Source organism: Notamacropus eugenii, chromosome 1, assembly GCF_028372415.1.
Source record: "Notamacropus eugenii isolate mMacEug1 chromosome 1, mMacEug1.pri_v2, whole genome shotgun sequence".
Taxonomy (NCBI): domain Eukaryota; kingdom Metazoa; phylum Chordata; class Mammalia; order Diprotodontia; family Macropodidae; genus Notamacropus; species Notamacropus eugenii.
Genome location: NC_092872.1, coordinates 369,395,499 through 369,416,976, shown reverse-complemented (window position 1 = coordinate 369,416,976; position 21,478 = coordinate 369,395,499). Strand labels below are relative to the sequence as shown.

Below are 21,478 nucleotides of genomic sequence, written 5' to 3'. Positions count from 1 at the left end.
GTTATGAGCGGGAAACCATTCTAATGAAGGGCTAGGGGATGTGCCTTTGATCATCTTATTCCCAGACCACCCCAAGCCTCAGGCAGTCTAGAGAAAGGATCTGCTCAGACACATTGTGTAACACAATGGACTGGAATTCACCTTAGGTTAAATTACTTGTAAGTCTCTCTTCCAGTTTAGGGCAATAACTACAAGATTCCATCTCATCATCCTCCCAGCCCTTCAGAGAACTAAGCTTTGACCAAATGAGGAAGGGAAAAAATCCTGTATCTCCCCAATATTTGTTTATTTAATAATCATTTCTCTCATCACCATGTTACCAGTGAGGAAGGTGAGGTTTACTGAGAGTGACATGCCTGTGCTCAAATAGCTAACAGCAGTGAAACCAGGATTCATAAAATTTAGACTAAGAGTTGCTGCTCAGTTGTGCCGACTCTTTGTGACCCTGCTGGGGTTTTTTTGGCAGAGATGCTGGAGTGGTTTGCCATTTCCTTCTCCAGCTCATTTTATAGATGAGGAACTGAGGCAAACAAGGTTAAATGATGTCAGCTGGACTGGAACCAGCCTCTAATCTGTGGGTGGCCAGAGCTGTACAAAGCAGGCAAGAGGCAGGAGAGTCAGGACACAAACAGAAGTTTAATTTCAAAGTCAGGAAACGCTAGCAAGCTGAAGTCCTCCAGGGAAGGAAGGCTTAACATGCTGGGGCAAGGCAGTGCTTTATATACATAAAAAAACCACAAGCGGGCTGGACCATGACATAATCATTCTTAGGTCTTGAGTAATTGTTCTTATAGCAGGCTCACTTGTGGACAATACAAGTGATCCTGGGTCCTGTGGGAACAGTGTCCAAGTTGATTTTCTGACAGTGGGGTACAGAACCAGAGTTAGCATGGTGGGAACAGAAGTGCAGTACCTTGTTTGGTTCACTTAGCTGTTACAAGAAATAGGTATTGTGACCATGTCAAGAAATGTAAGGGGTGGCTCTCAGGTCTCTGGGAAATAGGGGGCAATGAATACCTGGTACTGGTCAAAGTAATACACTTTGCCAGAGGGTGACATCATCCAGAGCACAAAGCACTGTTGTTATGTCAAGCTTGGGGCACAGCCTGCTTGCTGGACCTTAGCTCTGGAAAACAAGGTATCTTGACATTTCCCCCTTTTGGCCAAAGGGAGGAGGGGTCTGAAAGAACCTCTACCCTTATGGCCAATAAAGGAGAGGTAGGTATAAGCCAAGATGCCACAGGATACTTCTCACAGCGTTAGCTCCTTAAGGGGACTTATGGGGATATGGCCCAGGTATCATTGTTAGCCATTGTTTGTTTGCAAGGAGGAAAGGGGTGAAAGGCAAGATTGTAGAGAGAGAAGATGCCAAAACATGCTTGAATAAGGGCCTTGGGGGTTGGGCACAAAACAAAGGGGAAGAAGAAAAAAAAAACTAGGACAGCATACTCAACCCTTGTCCAGAATATTGGGACAACTGTCTCATCTTAATGTTGGCTGTTTCTGGGTCTGTACTAGATGGAACTTGAGCATCCTGGAGGGTTTCTGCAGTCTGCTCAGAAGCAGAGGCTTTCTTCAGATGTGGGTAGTATACACCCACAAGTTTGGCAGTTGTGGAAGTAGTCAGAAGCATCTGTTACGGGCCCTCAGACACAATGATTGATTGATCAGTCTGGGGCCAGTTTTCAGATAAAAAAACTCCTGGCATCTGAGTTTCTGATTAGCTTAACATAGGTCCTTAAACAGCACGTAGAGAGGGTCCAGTTTCCCAGCCATGCAGGGTTAGGTTCAAACAATGCAATGAAGTTATTCACACAATTCTCGTGTAAAACATAATTACATTAAGTCAGGTACAAATCAAACTGCTTAGAGAGCTCACAATAGACTAGTCCTGAAAAGGGAGATATAATCTTGACAAGGTAACCAAGAGAACTTAAACATAAAAATCAAGCTCCATCTAACAGAGGCACGCAGCTAAGGAAGCATTCTTTTAGCCTGAGGAGGGCGCTGAAGCTGAACAGAGCAGGTAAGAATCTTGGGGTCTGCAAAGGCCAGAGCCCAGCAGAACCGGCAGGAACAGTTGATTAAGGGAACAGAGCGTGCAGAAAGGATAGTCCAACAGGTTTCCTGTAGTTATCTGGTCCCCTAGATAGCTCTTCTTGGACAATATGCTTTGTTCTCAAGACAGCTCTAAAAGGGACTTTGCTTCACTGGTTCCAAATCTAGAGGTTCCTAGAAAATTCTGCTAGCAATATTATTTAAATTTGGTTCTCCAATGGTGAAACTCCAGAGAATTTCAGTTTATAATACCATTTGCTTACCTAAATCCTGTAGCTGATATAAGAATCTTTTAAAAATTTTATGAAGGTCCAATTGTAAAATGAACTGTTCTGCCTTTTAAAATTATCAGACAGATACTTTAAAAAGGAAAATAATTTCACTTTCTTTACCGTTATCAATACAATTTATTCATAACTTCCTTAATTAATAAATCCTCAATCCAATTTTGAGAACTTATTACCAAAACTTATTACTGAAACTTTAAAGTAAACTGAAAGTCTGAATTTCCATGATAGATAAATTTGGACATAGTTCTTAGAGAAAACAGTCTAATACTGTTGCTTTTTAAAAAGTTACTATTCTATTTATTTAGAAAACTTTCATATTACATCTTTGTCTTATTACTTTATCTAATCATTTCCCCCTTAGGAGGATATCATCCTTATACTATAATTTGACCACAAATATAGGTTAAAATTGTAATAACTTCATACTTAATCCTGTTATGGTAACTCAGAGATATTCCAGCATTATTTATTTATTTAATCTATGTTTATTTAATGTTATTTAATCTATTATTTAATAGATTTAGTATTGTATTTACACAGCTTCTTAATTATTGAAATTTGTTACAAAAGGAAAAAGAGGAACATAGTTAGAACAATGTCATATATTATAACAGAGGGATAAACTTCCTTTGCCCTATTTGATTCCAGGTATGAGTCATATCTGACAGCTCAGGATTAACCAAGTGGGAAAATTTCCTTTTTAGAAAGGAAAGAGCACAATGAGGAAGTAGAGTCAGCAGGATCCTAACTAGGCCATGTCCACAGTTGTATCCCAAACTTTTCCCAGGCACAGACATCCACCTTTAGGAGTTTCCAGACTGCAGCACATGCCATTTTCTACTATTGGCTTCATGACAATTCAGACAGCTATCCCTGTAATCAAAGGTCAAAACAAGAGTAAATCACAGTTCCAAGAATTTTTACCTTAGATAGTAAAAAATCAGTAACCACAACTTGAGGCTTGAATATTTTCTTGATGCTTCCCTATGAGCTAACATTTCATTAATCCACCTTTACTTATAAATTAAAACTACCCATATTCTGGGGCTTCAGACATACAGCAAGTACCTGATAGTTGATTCATAATTAATGTGTTAAAGCTACGTCTTTAAACCACCATATACACTTTCATAACAGCCAAGATTTTCAAATTAAAATTTGCTAATATAGTAAATATTATTACTACCTGTTTTATAACAAAATACACCTCATTACATATTTAACAGTTTTCTAATATCCAATTTTTTATAACATCCTTTGAAAAGCCCAATTCATAATCTAATAGTATCTGGATTAAAAGGGAAGTTTTATCTAACAGCATTTCTGTTAGATATTTGCAAAGACCATTGCAATGTTCTTTTATATTTCACAATATAGATTTAGAAATGCAATAATAACGCAAACAATAAACATTAGATGACATCAATTGCATTTCCAAATCATAACACATGAAAATCATTGATCTTATTACCTTTGACATTTTAAAACCACTTTAGAGTTATAAGGCATGGAACAATTACATTTAATTAAGGAAATATTAATATAGGACTCACCATATGCCAGTCACTGTGGTAAGCACTTTACAATCATTCTATCATTTTGATTGTACAACAACCATCCTGGGACATGGGTACATTATTATTTTTCTCTTTTCCAACAAAGAAACTGGGGCAAACACAGATCACTTTCCTAAGATTACACAGCTAATATATTTCTGCAACTAGAACAGAGAAGGGTGGGCTCACCAAGGGCAGAAGTTGGCTGACTCCCCTACCTCGTACTACCAAGCTAGGCACTGCTAGGGGCACCTAGACCCTCCTAAGGTGAATGTCGGTCATTGGGCCTGACTAGGTCCCCACAGCTGCCACTTGCAGCTGCTAAGGCAAGGTAGGCAGGATGTCCTAGAGGGCTATAGAATGCCCAGTGGCACAGGGTTGTTGGAGTCACTCCCAGTTTGGGGTCCCAATGCAGTTGCTGTCCCCACCAGGTGGGGCAGAACACAATTCAAATTTCCTAATAATTCTCCAGCATTCTCTTTTCTTAATCTGATCTGAGATGAGAAGTTTTAACATGAGACATGGGCTGTAATGGTTTTGTTAGCCATCCCCACATGAGATACACTCATGACTCCTGGAGAAGGGTTTACTGAATATTCTCCTCTTTATGCCACCCTTACCTTTGCCATCCTTCCCCAGAGCCATGCCATGCTGAGTGATCAGAATTGTGGGGAGGGGACCTCAATGCTTTCTGGGGTATTTTTATTTTTTTGAACATATACCCTAGCCTTCATTTTACATTCTGTCTTCCAGTGACCAGGTTTTTTACAGTAAAAAACAAATTCCTACCTTTTGTCTCTTGTTGATTAAAGGGATCGTACTTTCCTTTTCTAATGGTGTAGAAGGGATGTGGAGAGGGACAGGTTTCTGCAGTTGCAAGGAAAATTTTCTTTTTAGCATCTCTAAGTTAATTTGTTTAGAGACAAGCAAGTGAAGATTATTAATAAAATAGGATAAAAACGGAAAAGTCAAGGAAGGATTAACAAGAGGTTGCTATAAGGTGCAAACTGTTTACCATTTTTTTTCTTTCTCCACTCTGGAATTGCTACCAACTAGTTTTCTTTCATTGCCCTAGAACAATGAAACTATTAATCTTGTCAATTGCTTTTTAAAAACTTTTATGAGACTTAATCTTTCTTTTTCCTTAAAACAAATTCTACAGAGTGGTACCCCAAACTTACCTAGATGTTTCAAAGGGAATGAATTCCTGGTATTACTCCAAAGTTCTCTCCTGCAATCTTAAAATGACTTAATGATCAATCTCCAAACCTCCACAGTCTACTAAGATGTTTTGAGCAGTTCTGCAACTTTGATTATATGACTTTATTTCTGTAATTCCAACTTGGTCAATGTCAGAATGACAAGGGAAAAAAAAGTCTTACAGGTTTTTCTCTTTTCTTATAACCTACTCTCCCACAAAAAGCCTAAAGTGGGAGTTAGTCCTGCTTACTGGGACAACTGTTTCAGTTATGCAAGTTCATTAATCTTTCCCAGTGTTCTAAACTCTGGTTACATCCCTTAGAAGATTTTCTGGATGGTTGCATTTTAAATTTTTTCAAGGTAACAGAATCTAGCTCACAAAACAAAACACAGCCATTTTGTATCTTATAAAGATACAGACACAGACAAAATGACAAGATAAATACAAACAACAAAACATGCAAATCTAATTTTACCTGGTTGTCTTGGGATACACAGAACCTGAGATGTGCAGAAAAAACAGAGGCTCACAGAGGGGCCAAATTGCAGAAGTGTGCTGTTCATGGAGCTAATCAAACATTCTTTTAGCCTGCAAGGAGGCTGAAGTGAGAACAGAGGCAAAGTAGGAGTTTCCTGACCTCGGAGGCTAGAGCCTAACAGATCAGGCAAGAGACAGGAGAGTCAGAGTATAAACAGAAGTTTAATTTCAAAGTGAGGAAATACTCGCAAGGTGAAGTCCTCCTGAGGAGGGTTTAACATCCTGGGGCAAAGCAGTGCTTTATATACGTTAAAAAACTACTAGTGGGTTGGACCATGACATAATCATTCTTAGGTACTGAATAATTGTTCTTACAGCCGGCTTACTCGTGGACAATGCAGGCATTCCTTGGTGCTGTGGGAAGAATCTCCAAGTTGATTATCTTACAGTGGGGTACAGAATTACAGTTTGCATGGCACGAAGAGGAGTAGAGTATCTGGTTTGGTTACTTAGCTGTTATAAAAAACAGGGATTATGAGCATGTCAAGAGGTATGATGGATAGCTCTCAGGTCCCTGGGAAATAGGGAGCAGTGAACACCTGGTGTTGATCAAAGTAATACACTCTGCCAGAAGGTGAAATCATCTAGAGCACAAAGGATTGTTGTTATGCCAAGCTCAGGGCACAGCCTGCTTGCTGGGACCTTAGCTCCAGGAAACAAGGTATCTCCAAATATCTTGACAGTGACTTGCCCAGGGTCACACAGCTAGTCCATATCTGAGACTACGTTTGAATTCAGGTGTTCCTGACTCCAGGCCCAGCGCTCTATCCATTGCACCACTTTGTTGCCCTCTTAGACTAAGAGATAGAAAGAGTTTTTCCACAGAGAAGACTGAGGCACTCAAGGGTTAAATGACTTCCCCAGAGTAGCCTCTATAATAACTAGGATAGGCAGGATTCACATTCAGGTCTCTTGACACAAAGTCTTGCTCCCTTAATACACAGACTTTGATTGAGGGCCTGCCTGCTGGTAGAATACGACTGAGGAGCTGACCAGCTGACTGACTGGAAGGGGATTTAGAAGCACATACCCTATAGACATACCTCTCATTGAAGCAGTTGAAGATCCTGAGGCTTCAGGGTCATCAGCAGATTCATCTCTTTTTCACTGGGTCTAAGAGGTAGATCATCAAAAGATAAAACTAATTGTTTTCTTTCAGCAGATTCCAGTCATCTATCTGTTAGTTATCTGGTTTGTTTTCTCCTTTTGATCAAAAAGAGCTTGTTTCTCTTCCATTAAGCCACACCTTCTCAAAGTGTGGTCTGGGGATTTCTGGGGATCCCCAAGAGCCTTTCAGTGAATCTGCAAGTCTCAGTAGTCTCATAATAATGAGACACTTTTATTTTGAATATGATAAATATTAATAGGTATAACCAATATAAACAAAAGCTTATTGGGACACCCAATAATTTTTAGGATTATAAAAGTGTCCTAAGACCAAAAAAAGTTTGAGAAGCACTGCATCACATATTCTGGACTTACATTTTCAATCAAAAGTGACATAGGTTACCCTGGAGTAATGATAATAATCCATTACTGATAATTGATATTTAGATAGCACTTGAAAGTTGCCAATTATTTTTAATTTATTATTTCCTCTGAGCTTCACAACAACCCAGGAGATAGGTACTACAAAGTGTTATTATTTCCATCCTACAGGAGAAGAAGCTGAGGCTTGGGAATTTAAGTGACTTGCCCACAATTGGAAAGTAAGTGACAAAGGAAGGATTTGGACCCATATCTTCCTGATTCCAGACTGAACATTCTTTCTGCTACACTGTACTCATTTATATGGTGGCTTTAATGTTTACAAAACATTTTCCTCATAAATAATGCCTTCCTGAAGTAGGCATTGGAATGTTTTACTTACTTCCTGTCAATTTATCAAGTATGTATTATTATCACTAAAAACCCAACATTTACTTAACCACAACAAACCACACATGAAGTATCTCTAACCCAAACAACAATAGCTAGCATTAATTCAATACTTTAAGGTTCACAAAACACTTTACATGTTATTCCATTTGATCCTTACCACAGTCCTATGAGGTGTGTGTTCGTCCTTCGTTGCCAAAGAAGAAAGACTATACCATCAGAGAAATCATTACATGACTTACACTTGACTTTGTTTTGAGTGAGGGAGGACTGTGCAGGTCACCAGCCTCATTTCTCCTCCACAGCCATCTGAATCCAGTGACCAGATATTCATCAGGATGACTAGAAATGACCCAGGATGAGGCAATTGGGGTTAAGTGACTTGCCCAAGGTCACACAGCTAGTGAGCGTCAAGTGTCTGAGGTGAGATTTGAACTCAGGTCCTCTGACTCCTGCACTGGTGCTCTATCCACTGTACCATATAGCTGCCCTATGAGGTAGGTGCTATCAGTAGCCCCATTTTATAGATGAGAAAACTGAGGCTGGAAGAAGTTAAGGGTCTCACCCACAGTCACATAGCTAATAAATATCAATGGCAAGATTTGAACGCAGATCTTCTTGATTCCAAATTCAGCATATGCTCTCTGCTGCACATCTAGCTACCTCTATAAACAAGTCAACAGCATTTATTAACCTCTTATTATGTACCAGGTATTGCAATAATTGCTAAAGACATAAGGCAAAAACAGTCTTTTAAGGAGTTCACATTTACTGAAAGAGAACCAAGCAAGCAAGCATCAAGCCTGCATTAAGCACCTACTATGGGCCAGACGATCCAACAGGTATGGAAAAATGAAAGTCCAAACCCTTAAGGAATTTACATCCTACTGGGGGAGACACCTTGTACACACAGAAGAATATACATGATTTACACAATATAAACAAAAAGAAATGTGAAGGTGGGAAAACATGAAAAGTTTCATATTGGAGATGACATCTAGTTGAGATCTGAAGGAACCTAGGGATTCTAAGAAACAGATAAGAAGGGGAATGCATTACAGGCATAGAGTACAGCCTGGACAAAGGCAAAGAGACTGGAGATGGAATATCATGGATGTAGAGTGCATGAAGTGGGGCAACTGGCACCATTTACATCTTAATTTCTTAATTGGTAGGGGACCATCACACAGATTCAGAAGGAGATATGAGATAAATCAACATATATGTCTATATATTTTTTTCTGCTTGTTGGTTAGTCTGATTAGCTAAAGTCCAAGATAGAATATTGTTCTTTTTCTCTCCTTATCCAATTATCACCCTGCCCTCCCTTTCATATACTGGACTGATTCAAGCAAGAGCACCTTATCTCCCTGGGAGAAGTTTCTCTGTAAGAGAACTATGTGTTTGACCTATTAGCTTGCAGCCTTTGTAAAAAGCAGCCTTGATGGGTTCCCATCAGTTAGGGAAAGGTCAAACAAGTTATGATACGTAAATGTGACAGAATACCATTGTACTGTAAGAAACAATAAAGGTAATGCTTTCAGATAAACCTGGAAAAACTTGTATGAAAGGATGTAGAGTTCATTGAACAGAACCAGAACAATTTATACAATGACAACAATATCATGAAGACAAACAACTTTGAAAGACTAGGAAATTCTCATTAGCATAATGACAGACCACACTTCCAGAGAATTAATGATGAAACATACCATTCTACCTCCTGATAGAGAGGTAAGGATTCAAAGAACAGAATGAAATCTGTATATGCATGCATGTGTGTATATATCATATATGTATTTATGTACGTATTTGACTTTGGTCAATGGGGAAATTTGTTTTGTTTGACTATATATGTTTATTACAGGGCTTTTGTTTTTCTTGCATCCTCAGTTGAGGGAGATGGGATGAAGTAAAAGCAAATTTTTGCTGATAAAAAAAATAAAATTTAACTTTTAAAAAGAACACTCCAGTACAGTTAGCAGATAGTCACTCTCTGGGAGTCCAGATAAGGGACAGATACATTACAGGAGACTACCATGCAGGAAAATGGGAAAGCAATCTACTTTTGGTGAGGGGACAGGCAGAGGAGAAGGAACAGAGAACAGGAAAAGAGAAAAGAATGGATGCCAGGAGCCGGATTTAACCATGCCACACTGCCACCCTCAGGGAGTCAGACTGTATAGACCTAAGGGCACAATCCTTGCTCTGTTGTGATCGGTGGGATGCAAATGATGAGTTGCAAACTTTATGCTTTCAAATGATGCTGTATATAACCTCCCTTTTCATGCTAGAGATCATTCTTTTATACCATGGTCTGCCTCTCACTCCACCTGCCATGCACCCCCTGCTTTCTCTCTATTGGTTCCCTCCTTACTCCACCCCCCACTGAATCTCTTTCTGCTCCATTCCTCACCCCTCTACATATTCCTGGAACAGCTGAAAGCAGCCTTCTGCTTAAGTAGCTAATGACATAACACTGGTGTGGAAGGTAATGGATCCGATTCCTTCCTGGCCTGTGATGAGAGCTCTTGAAAGATTAAAATAGACTCTAATGGGGCTAGAGGATTTTCTTTACATTATTGTCCAGGAGGAAACAAATCCTCAAGGCTCAGACCTTATGCCTCTGAGACCTGAGCCAAAATCCAAGGAGAGGGCATTCATCATACCTTAGAATCTGTTGCCAAATCCCTCAAAACAGGGAAGTAGAGCTGAGCACGATGAGCTGACGAAGCACTTTGGATAGCTATTCAGCTCAGAGAATGGAGGGCGGTGAGAATGGAGAGTTTCCAAGGTGAAGGTGAGGAATTTCTCCAGGAGATAAACTGTCTGAATTTCATTCTCTCTTTGATATAATTTTCATAGGGTTCTTGAATGGGGGTAGACTGTCACTTGAAGGATCGCAGGTCCAAAAGAAGGTTCACTACTAAACAGTCTGACTGTATTCTGCTCTGGTCAGACCATTCCCCTTAAACTGTATTCTGTTCTAGGTGCCATATTTTAGGAAGAACATTGGTAAGCTGGAACATAACAAGAAGAAGGTGACTGGTAACCATTCCATATTCAATACAATCCACTCCAACAAGCATTTATGAAGGGTATACTATGTGTAAAGCAATACCCTGGGTGCTAGGGCTACAAAGAAATATATGAAGTGATTGCTGCCCTCAAAGAGCTTATGTTATTGGGGGAGGGGTTCCATACAACAGGCCCAAAAATAAATATAAGATAACTTGAGAAGAGACTTTCATAACCAGTGGGACCAGGAAAGCCTTCATGAAAAAGTAGCACCTTAGCTGAATCTTTAAGGAAGTTAGGAATTATTCTGAGAGGCAGAAGGGAACCAGTGCATTCTAGGCATGCAAGATGGCTAGCACAGACACTTGAGGATGTGGGAATATCAAATATAAGACAAAGCTTATAGGGTGGTTTGGAGAGTTTATGAAAGAGACCATAATGAAATATCTAGAAAGGCTGGCTGGAGCCAGATTAGACAGAGATTTAAATGTCAGGTTGATAAGTTCATATTTTATTCTAGAAGGAATAAGGAGCTACCGAAGATTTTTTAGCAGACCACCAGCATGGTCAGTCTTGAATCTTAGGAATTTTAATTTGGCAGCTGTGCAGAAGATGGATTATAGAGACTGGAAGCTGGGAACTAATTAAAACCTACTACAAAAGTACAGAAGTGAAGCAACAGGAGTCTGAACTAGTGTAGTAGTAATATAAATGGAGAGAAGAGGGAAAGATGCAAGAGATGCTGTGGAGGTAGAATGGAAGGGACTTGACAACTCGTTGGATGGAGGTGCATTAAGAGAGAAAGAAGAGTTGAGAATGACTGAATTTGCAAACATAGCTGATGGGAAATATTATGGTACCTTTGACCATCATTGCTCTATAGTGTGATGAAAAAACCACTGGATTTGTAGTCAAGAGACCCAGGTTCAAGTCCTGCCTTTGCTAGTAACTACAAGATCTTTCTAAAGTCACTTGTCATCTTTAGAATTTAGGATCTGTCCAATCCTTTCATGCTCTAAATCCTATGACCAAATTAAAGAATTGGGAATATTTAGCCAAGAGAAGAGATTATTTGGGGGCAGGGAAAGCATAATAGCTATCCTCCAGTTTTGAAAAACTATCGTATAGGAGAGAGATTAGACTTGATTTGCTTGGCTCCAGAGGGCGGAACCAGAACAAGGAGTGGAAGTTGGAGAATGGAAGATTTTTGCTCAGTATGAAGCAAAACTTCCCAATAATTAGAGCTTCCCATTATTCCCATAATTAGGCTGCCTTGAGAGGTAGGGAGCTCTTCATCAAGGAAAGTCTTCAAGAGAAAGCTGGGTAATCATTTTTTTTCCTCTGGAATATTGTGGAAAGGATTGCCATTTAGGTACAAAAGGGATGAGATGAGGCAGGTAGGTGGCATAGAAGACCTGAGTTCAAATCCTGCCTTGGATATTTACTAGCTATGTGACTTTGGGAAAGTTACTTAACCACTGTCAGCCTCAGTTTCCTCATCTACAAAACAGCGCCTACTTCATAGGGTTGTTGTGAAGATCAGATGAGATAACATATGTAAAGTGCCTTGCAAAACCTTAAAGCACTACATGAATGCTAGTTCTTAACAATCATTATGACCTCTGCGTTCCTTTCCAACTTGGAGTAACTTTGGAGTGACTTGAGATTTTCACTAGTATTTGGAATTCCAGCCCTTCCTACGGGCACAGTCCTTGCATCTTGAGTCATCTCTAGAGGAATTTTTTGGGTGGAGAAAGCTTACCTCAAAACCATAGCATGAGCAAAGTTGGTTCTTAAATCAGTTTAGAAACAAAAAAGGTCATTTCTGAAATCATATAGCACACTTGCTATCTCCCTCCCCCTGACATAATATATGCTGGTGCTGGGACTAGGCATCAGAGTTAGATCATTATGAATTCATTATTCCTATCAAATTGTAGCTTAGGAAAGTGAGCACAGTGCCTAGGTAGCGGGCTGAAAAGCCAGCTCTAGAGAAAGAAGCAACTATAAGGCAAAGGAAGCATGCCATAAGGGATAGGGTATTTGACTTGAAGCCAGAAATATCAGGGTTCAGATTCTGCCTCTGATATTCCAAAGTTGCATGACTTTGGAAAAGTCTGTTTCTTCATCTGTAAAATGAGGGGGTTGGGCTAGAGATAAAACATGTAAGGACCTCCTCTAGGCATTGTGCTAAAAGCTAGGGAAACAGATGACACCCTTACTCTCAAGGACCTTACATTTTAATAGGGCAGACAATACATAAAGGGGAGTGAAAAAGGGGGTAGAGAACAGCTTCATGGTGGCATATAGTATGAGGATATGTTAGAAGTGGTGGGGAGGCCTATTTCTGGGCCAGAGAAGGTAAAAATTTACCTATTGGGGCCAAGCATTCCAGAGATGGAGTCCAAAGTTCTAGATGGGGATGATGGCCAAAATTCAGGCAACATAATGTAGAGACTAGAAGATCTCTGAGGTCCCATCTACCTTAAAGCTATGATCCTATGATTATTTCTCTCTCAGAACCATTGGGGAAAAGCGTCCGGGCTAAAGCAGCTTCTAGAGACAAGGTGTCACTAAGGCTACCCATTGGCCCTTTGCCCAGTATCTCATATCCAAAATGGAAATCATTATATTTTCCCCTAAACCTATACCCTTTGGCTATCCACTAGAAAACCAAAATCTACCTCGGCATCTTATTGTATGTTTATCCCCAACACCACCCGCAACTTCTACCTCTTGCTCTGGGAACAATAACCAAATCAATGCTATTGAAAAGGATATGACATGGGCCATCCTATGGTTCCATTCACAATCCCTGGGCCTGCTTAGACTAAAGCTCCCTCTCTTGGCTATATGTAGCTCCCTCATGTGTGTTACACAACTCCCTTGCATTAGAATGTAAGGTCCTTGAGGACAGAGACTGTCTTATATTTGGATCCCTAGTACATGAGGGAGGAGTGAGATCTGGAATGAATCTTTTTTTCCCCCTCTGATTCTTTCTTCTCAATTGACTGCCCTCTCTCCATCAATACCTTCCTCTCTACTCTAATTGATCTCTTCTTTTGGAGGTTTTATTTATGTATCTTTGCCTGTGATGATCAGGTTGATGAAATAGAAACCACGTTTTGGGGATTTTTTTGGTCATGAATGGGCAGGATTCTAGCATGAGCCATTCCCCAACACTGTACCCAAACCTATAACTAACTTGGCTCCCATAGATATGGAATAGCGGGTTAAGCTCAAGGGCTGTAGAGCTGCAAAACTAAGTTTGAGTTCTGGTGTCTGGGGCAGGAAATGGAAACAATGCTTCCTTCCTGTCTTTGCCTGAAACAGGAAAAGATGACCACAAAACATTTGTGCTTTACTTTTTCAAGGACAGTTGAAGGTCATTGTGCTTTCAGAGACTGAAAAAATCTTGGAAGTTGTATGAAAACCTCCCAGAGCTACTTCTATAGCATTCCTGACGAGAATTTACCAATCCTCCAAAAGAAGTCTACCAATGACCAGAAGCCACAACCTCTTATATCATGCTCATTCCCCTTTTACACAACCCTAACAGAGAGGAGGGCTGCTAGGAATGCCAGGCATGGAGCCAAGAAGATTCATCTTCCGGTGTTCAAATCTGGCCTCAGATACTTACTGGTTGTGAGACCCTGGGCAAGTCACTTAACCTTGTTTGCCTCATTTTCCTCATCTGTAAAATGAGCTGGAGAAGGAAATGGCAAACCAGTAACTTTGCCAAGAAAATCCCAAATGGGGTCACAAAGAGTTGGACACAACTGAAATGAATGAACAACAAATTGATAGAATATTTCTCATGTATCTCCCCACTTCTCCTTTCATACTATAGCATTCTACCAATTTCAAAAGGCCTCACCAAATATGTTTACTTTTCCTGCTCAGTCAGAAGACACAACTGATTCAAAGTAAATGCATTTGATAGAAATATCATATTAAGAAAAGAAGTAATGGAACATTCTCTTGGGGACACAATCTTCCACAAATACATATATACATATATATATATATATATACAGAAAAAATATATGTATGTTTATATGTACACACCTAAACATACATACATAGTCCAGAAGAGGCTAAGCATTACTCTTTAGTGAAGGAAGGTCTTCATATAGCCAGAGAAGGAAATACACACACACACACACACACACATATACATGTACACAAATGTATGTATATGTATATGTACATGTGTATGTGTACACACACACATTTATAATCCAGAGGCTAAGCTTTACTCTTTAGTGAAGAAAAATCACATACCCAGCTGCTTTCCTTCCATGAAAATCTTAGTCTCAGGAGCTAAACTCTAGATTACTAGACCAGTAGTTAATTACAGCCCATAGACATTTAGTCTGTCTTCTGAATTCACTTCCTTCATGTAGTAGGATTGAAGTACAGGTCTCAAGCCTCCATCTGACTTGCAGTGAGGAATTTCCTTCAAATTTCCAGTCAGTTCCTAATTTTTAACCCTCATTTCCATCCTTTCCAATCATTTCAGGTGCCACATGCCAACAAATTGTAAAGGTCAGTGTTGATCTGAAGCCTCTGAGGTGCTTTTTGGATCTGTCATACAAAGGAGCACATACTAGAATTTAAAAGGAATCACAGTTTGAGAACTACAAGGGACCTTAGAAGCCACTAAGTATAATACCCTTGATGGGGTTCAGACTCTGGGAACCTCCTTGAATTCCCTCCATTGTCTGTTACCTCTTGCTTGCCCCACCTGCTTTCCACCCAAGTCCTGCATTGTCTGATACCTCCCAATTGCCTCCAGGTGTTTCCCACCCTTGGTTACATCACTAGTTACCCCAGTCTCATCAAGATCCTCCTTAGACCCTCCTCCCAGACTACTAGACCACCTCTAGATCTTCCCCACTGGACTTTCTGTATATAAGTTCCATCTTGCCTCCATGAAGACACTCAGAGTCAATCCAGTCCTGACTCTGTCTAGCTGAGATTCTACCGGTCTGCTTGTCAATACAAGCATCACAAATAGCAAGTCTCCTTAAGAGTCAACCCAATATGGCGAACCCTTCATAAACTTTGTTTTTCTTTAACTGGAAGAAGTCTTGAGTTGAATTCATTTGGCAGGACCCAGTGTATTGGTATTTTGGAGTCCCGAATACCCCAAACCCAGTATGGTTCCCCAAACATCAATGCATGGTATCCCCAGACCTTATTTTAGAGATGAGGAAACTGACGCAGTCAAGTGACTTACCCAGGATCACATAGCTAGTAAGTTTCTAAGGTAGGATTTGAACACTGGTCTTTGTGACTCCAAGTCCTGTGCCTATTAGTTAGGCCATACGACCTCATTGTTAGGTAAGAAAAGGCTAGGTGAGCAACATCCCTTCTAGGACTGTATCCCAAAGAGATCATAAAAATGGGAAAGGTTCCCACATGTACAAAAATATTTATAGCAGCTCTTTTTGTGGTGGCCAAGAAATGGAGATCAAGGGGATGCCCATCAATTGGGGAATGACTGAACAAGCTGTGGTGTATGAATGTAATGGAATACTATTGTGCTATAAGAAATGATGAACAGGAAGACTTCAGAGAGGCCTGGAAGGATTTATATGAACTGATGCTGAGTGAAAGGAGCAGAACCAGGAGAACACTGTACACAGCAACAACCACAGCGTGTGAGCCTTTCACGGCAATGCAAGGGCCTAAAACATTTCCAAAGGACTGGAGGCAAAATGCCATTCACATCCAGAGAAAGAACTATGGAACTGGAAAGAAGAATGAAGCAGAATATTTTCTCTTGTGTTTTGTTTTGTTTGGGTTTTTCTCATGGTTTCTCCCATTCATGTAACATGACCAAGGTGAAAATGTATTCAATAAGAATGTTTGTGTAGAATCCATATAAGACTGCAAGCTGTCTCGGGGAGGGAGGAGAGAGGGAGGGAGAGAAAATCTAAAGTTTGTGGAAGTGACTGTAGAAAAGAAAAAATAAAAGGCTAGGTGGAACCACAATGAAATCTTCCACCTCAAACCCATCATTTTAAGTTTTTTCCTTTTGTAGACAAACAAATCTGTCAGGCTTTGAGCCAGTCTCTTTGCATATCATCCTAAGAGACCTGCTGGTTCCAGTCTCTCGTCTCTAAGTTCCATTCTTTCCATAGCTGCCAAAAACTTCTGAATGAATAGGTCTAATTAAGTCATTCCCCCTGTGTAATAGGGGGGATAGTTCTTCTCTAGGATATCATGAAGGCTGCCTATTGTAGTGGGAAAAAGGCTGGATCTGCAGTTAGAGAGCCTGGTTTCTAATCCTGGCTGTTTCTGCTGCTTTCCAAAACTGGTTGATCCTCTTGGGGCCCCCAAGTCTGAAATTTAAGGAATTCAGCCATCGGGTGCAATCCCATCCTTCTAGTCTTTCTTCGACATTTCTCCTTTCACGCCCTCTACCTTTTCACTAAATTGAACTGTTTGTAGGTCTCCTGTCTTGTCCTGCCCTCTCCTTCCATGCCTCTACCTTCCTTATCCAGTCTAGCACCCATCTCTCCTTCACATAACCCTAAGGAGGCTATTGTTATTTTCAGTTGTTTTTAGTCATGACCCCATTTGAGATTTTCTTGGCAAAGATACTGGGAGAGGTTTGCCATTTCCTTCTCCAGCTCATTTTATAGATGAGGAAACTGAGGCAAACAGGGTTAAATGACTTGCCCAGGGTCACACAGTTAGTGTCTGAGGCCAGATTTGAACTCAGGAAGATGAATCTTCCTGACTCCAGACTTAATGCTGTATTCTCTATCCCACCTAGCTGCCCAAGTCATTTTTGGGGAATTCTCGATTGTTTTTTGTTTTGTTTTCCCCAGTTTATTTTAGCTCTGTGTAGCACACAGGCACACTTGGCTCACCCTCCCACCTTATACTTGAAATAGCAAGTTGGGTGTGCTGAGTAGAGCTACTGCTCTCCTTCTCAGGGCTCTAGGGGTAACCCTTTGGGGATCTCCATTCAATAGCAACCTCCAGTTAATATCTCTCCACTACACATGGAACTTGTTGGTCTTTCCTCATTATCAGTTAGCATCAATTAGCATTTATAAAGGAAAATTTACCAAAAGTCAGAAAAGGAACCTAAATTCAACTTCACAAACTAGGAACACAGTCGCACTTCAGTCCCTGGAGAGAATGAATTCAAACATAAAATTGTTGTTACACTCATTCCTCCTACCAGGTTCACACTGGGCATGTACAAGTCACTTCCTTGCTTGCAGGAATGTCTAGAACGTCTTCCTTGCTAGCAGATATATCTGCTGCTAGGCCAATCCACTGCAGGGCTGAGATAATGAGATCATTCCTCAGAGCTGGTTCTTCATTGGATTGGTTGCTATGGCTACCACCAGAATAACGTGGGCTTCAGTTGCTGGGCCTGTGATGGCTCTTCCAACCTTCTGGGTCTCAGAATCATAACCTTGGCTGTTCCATATCCAACACTCCCTCACCCAAGATTAGGAAAGTCAGAAAAACAACAGAACCATGCCTTCCTGGCTACGCGGTGACTGGGTGGGTGAGAGGGCCCAAGACTCTTCCTTCCCCTGTCTCCTCACTTGAGAGCCGTCATAAAGCAGAAAAAGACATTTCGTCTCTTCAGGCTTTTCATATGCTCACTTAGCTCTGGCTCAGCAGCCAACAAAAAAGGCTTTTCATCGCCACCACATAAGCTGACAAGAAGGAGTCAGGATACCTGCATATGCTCTGATCAGGGAGGGAAAGCTCTGCCTTTCCCAATCTCTCCCTCCCCAAACACTCCTTTCCAGAACCCAGGATCACCAAGGTTCCACACGGATTGGCAGTAGGTATGGTAGCAGCTGGGGGGGGGGGCAGTGGATAAAGTCCTAGGGCAGAAGTTAAGAGGATACTTAGATACTTAGAGGTCATGAGAAGTCAGACATGATTGACATGACTGAACACAACCACAGAACATATTGGATAGACTGGGTCCTTATTAGCCTGCCTTGTCCATGACATCTGCATCCCCAGATACTTTATATCTGATTAGGCAGCTTTGCACATAGTACTTAATGAATGGTTGTTTAACTGATTAAGGAAATTGTTCCTGGCATCAACCTGAACTCTGTCTCTGAAACTTCACGCCTTAGAAATGGAAGACTTTTTTTCATGAGTTCACATGGTATCTGTTTGTTAGGGAGTTCAAGGTACCTTACCTTCCTTACCTAGGAAGCACCTCATCCTCTTTCTTATTGGAACAAAAAGGGATGTCTTAGAAAGAGAATATTCATCCCTAAAGCAAAAATGGTCAGTTCCAGGAAGAGAGGCCAGGCTCTGTCATATGGTCCCTCCCTACTGGCCACATTGCTTCCACTTCTCCTGGTCCCCTAAGGCAGGGGTAGGGAACTTGCAGCCTCGAGGTCACATGTGGCCTTCTAGGTCCTCAGGTGTGGCCTTTTGACTAAGTCCAAGTTTTACAGAACAAATCCTTTTAGTAAGAGGATTTGTTTTGTGAAATTTGGATTCAGTCAAAGGGCCACACTTGAGGAGCTAGAGGGCCACATGGGGCATCTGAAGCTGAAGGTTCCTCATCCCTCCCCTAAGGACTCTATTTTCTCCTGAGGGGAGATTCATAAATATATGCAATATTTAACAGGAACATGAGTACAGGTAACCCAAAGTTCCTTTTTTTATATATTTAGAAAAAAATATGTTTTTTTCTCCATACATTCACAGGATTTAAGAGTTGGAAGGGATTCATCTAGGCCAACTCATACACAAAGGGAATCCTCACTAAACATGCCCAATATTTGTCATCCATGCTGTACTTGGAGATTCCAGGGAGGAGGAGCCCGCAGCCGTCCAGGTATCCCATTCCATTTTTGGTCCACTTTGCCTCACATAGAGCCTAAATCATCCTCTTTGCAACTTTCCCCCATTGCTGCTTCTGGTTTAACCTTCTGAGAGCAAACAGAAGTTAGCATCAAGTTCTTCCACACGACTAACTTTTTTAAACTTAGCGAGAAACTAAATGGCTCAGTGAATAGAGCGCTGGGCCTGGAGTCAGCCAGACTTTGAGTTCAAATCTAGCTTCAGATACTTGCTAGCTTTGTAACCCTGGGCAAGTAGCTTAACCTCAGTTTCCTCAACTGTAAAATGGGGATAATAATAGCACCTACCTCAGGGTTATTATGAGTATCAAATGAGATAATAATTGGAAAGGTGCTCAGCACAGTGCCTGACATCTAGTAAGTGCTATACGTTAGCTATTATAATAATTATTTATCACAATAATAATAAATCATAATTATTGGGTACTCTGAATATTATGAAGCACTTTCCTCATAGACACCCTGTGAGGTCAAATATACATACATATCTCAGAGGTTATCTTCCACTGACATGGCATATATCTGTATGTATAGATTTGTTTGCATGTTATTTTCCCAGTAGAACAGGAGTCCATGGGCCTGCGTAGTGTTTGTGCCTTTCTCTATATCCTCAGCTTTTAGCACACACAATCCCTGGCACACAGGAAGCCACAAATGTGCAGAAATGCTTGTTGATGGGCTGAATCCATACATATGCACAAGTGTGTATAGGTAGTTAAATGAAACTATACATACAAATGTGTCATGGACTCCTTTAGCACTTTGGAGAAATCTATGTGAATCCCTTTTCAGAATAATATCTTTAAAGTCATAAAAGAAAATACATAAGATTACAAAGAAAAGTCAATCATATTAAAACAGTTCTCAAAATATTTAAAAATAAGTTCAAGGAAGTGTTAAGACATACAATATATAGTGTGGCTATGTGGTGACTGGATGGGTAAGAGGGCTCAAGGTTCTTCCAGTTAAGACATACTACATATGTATGCATGCATACATACATATATACATGCGACACACATGCATATACATGTGTGGCTGTAAGTTCACACAATACACTTGTGCATTATTGTGTATCAAATTAATGCTGGATCATTATCTGATTTGCATTGATCCTTCATGAGTATTCCTTAAGGCTCTGCTCTGGGCCCTCTTCTTCCAAAAGGGATCTTAACCTGGGATCCTTGAACTTGTTTTTAAAAGTTTGATGACTGTAGTTCAATATAATTTATTTCCTTTGTAATTTTATGTATTTTATGTATTTAAAAACACGAGTCTGAGAAAGGGTCCATAGGATTTACTAGACTGCCAGAGGGGTCCATGATACAAAAAAGGTTAAAAACCCTTGCTCACACACTTGCTTTCTTTGGTGAGTTCAACAGCTCCCATTGGTTCAATGATCATAACAATTCAAATGATTCTCAAATCCTCAAACATTCAGCCCTAACCTCCTTTGTGAACCCTAGTATTTTCTTGCCAACAGCCTGCTGAATTTCTCTACTTTGATGACTCATGAATAATCAACATGCCCCAAACAGAACTCATTGTCTCCCCCCAAACCACCCCTTGTCCACTTTCTCATGTCTGTTGAGAACACTGCCATCCTTCTCCTAGGTCAGTTACCTAGCTTACCAGTCTGAGTCTAACTCTCCCCTTTCCCTTACCCTGGCACATCTAATCAGTGGCTAACTCTTACCCATCCTCTCTCCATCTCTCTCCCATCCGCCCCCCTCTCTTTATTCACATTGCCAACGCTCTAGTTCAAGCCCTCATCACCCTCTCCTCTGAACTGTTGAGGCAGCATCTTAACCACAGTGCTTGGTACATAGCAGATCCTTAATAAATGCTTGTTCATTGATTGGTCTTACTGCTTCCAGCCTTCCTTCTCTCCCAACCATCCTCTACACCAATGTGAAAGGCATTGTGGGATACACCTGGCCTCAGGGTCAGGAACACCTGGGTTCTGGTCCCGCTCCTGACTGTGTACTGGCTCCTGTACTGGCTGTGCAACCTTCTGGGCAAGTCTCTTAACTTGGTTGCCCCAGGCAACTTATGTTCTCAGTTGCCCCA

At 40.7% G+C, this 21,478-nt stretch overlaps 1 long non-coding RNA gene across 2 annotated transcripts; it reads right to left on the bottom strand.

Annotated features, from left to right (window-relative positions):
* Nucleotides 1-616: 616 nt before the first annotated feature.
* On the bottom strand, nt 617-21,436 carry LOC140518445 (uncharacterized). 2 transcript variants are annotated; one of them, XR_011971923.1, is made up of 5 exons: nt 21,277-21,436; nt 10,190-10,540; nt 6,686-6,755; nt 4,694-4,771; nt 617-3,221 (listed from the first exon to the last, which is right to left on the bottom strand). It is a non-coding gene; the product is annotated as an uncharacterized lncRNA (long non-coding RNA). The 2 variants fall into 2 exon arrangements; XR_011971922.1 differs by lacking the exon at nt 10,190-10,540 and having other exon boundaries at nt 21,277-21,425.
* Nucleotides 21,437-21,478: the final 42 nt, after the last annotated feature.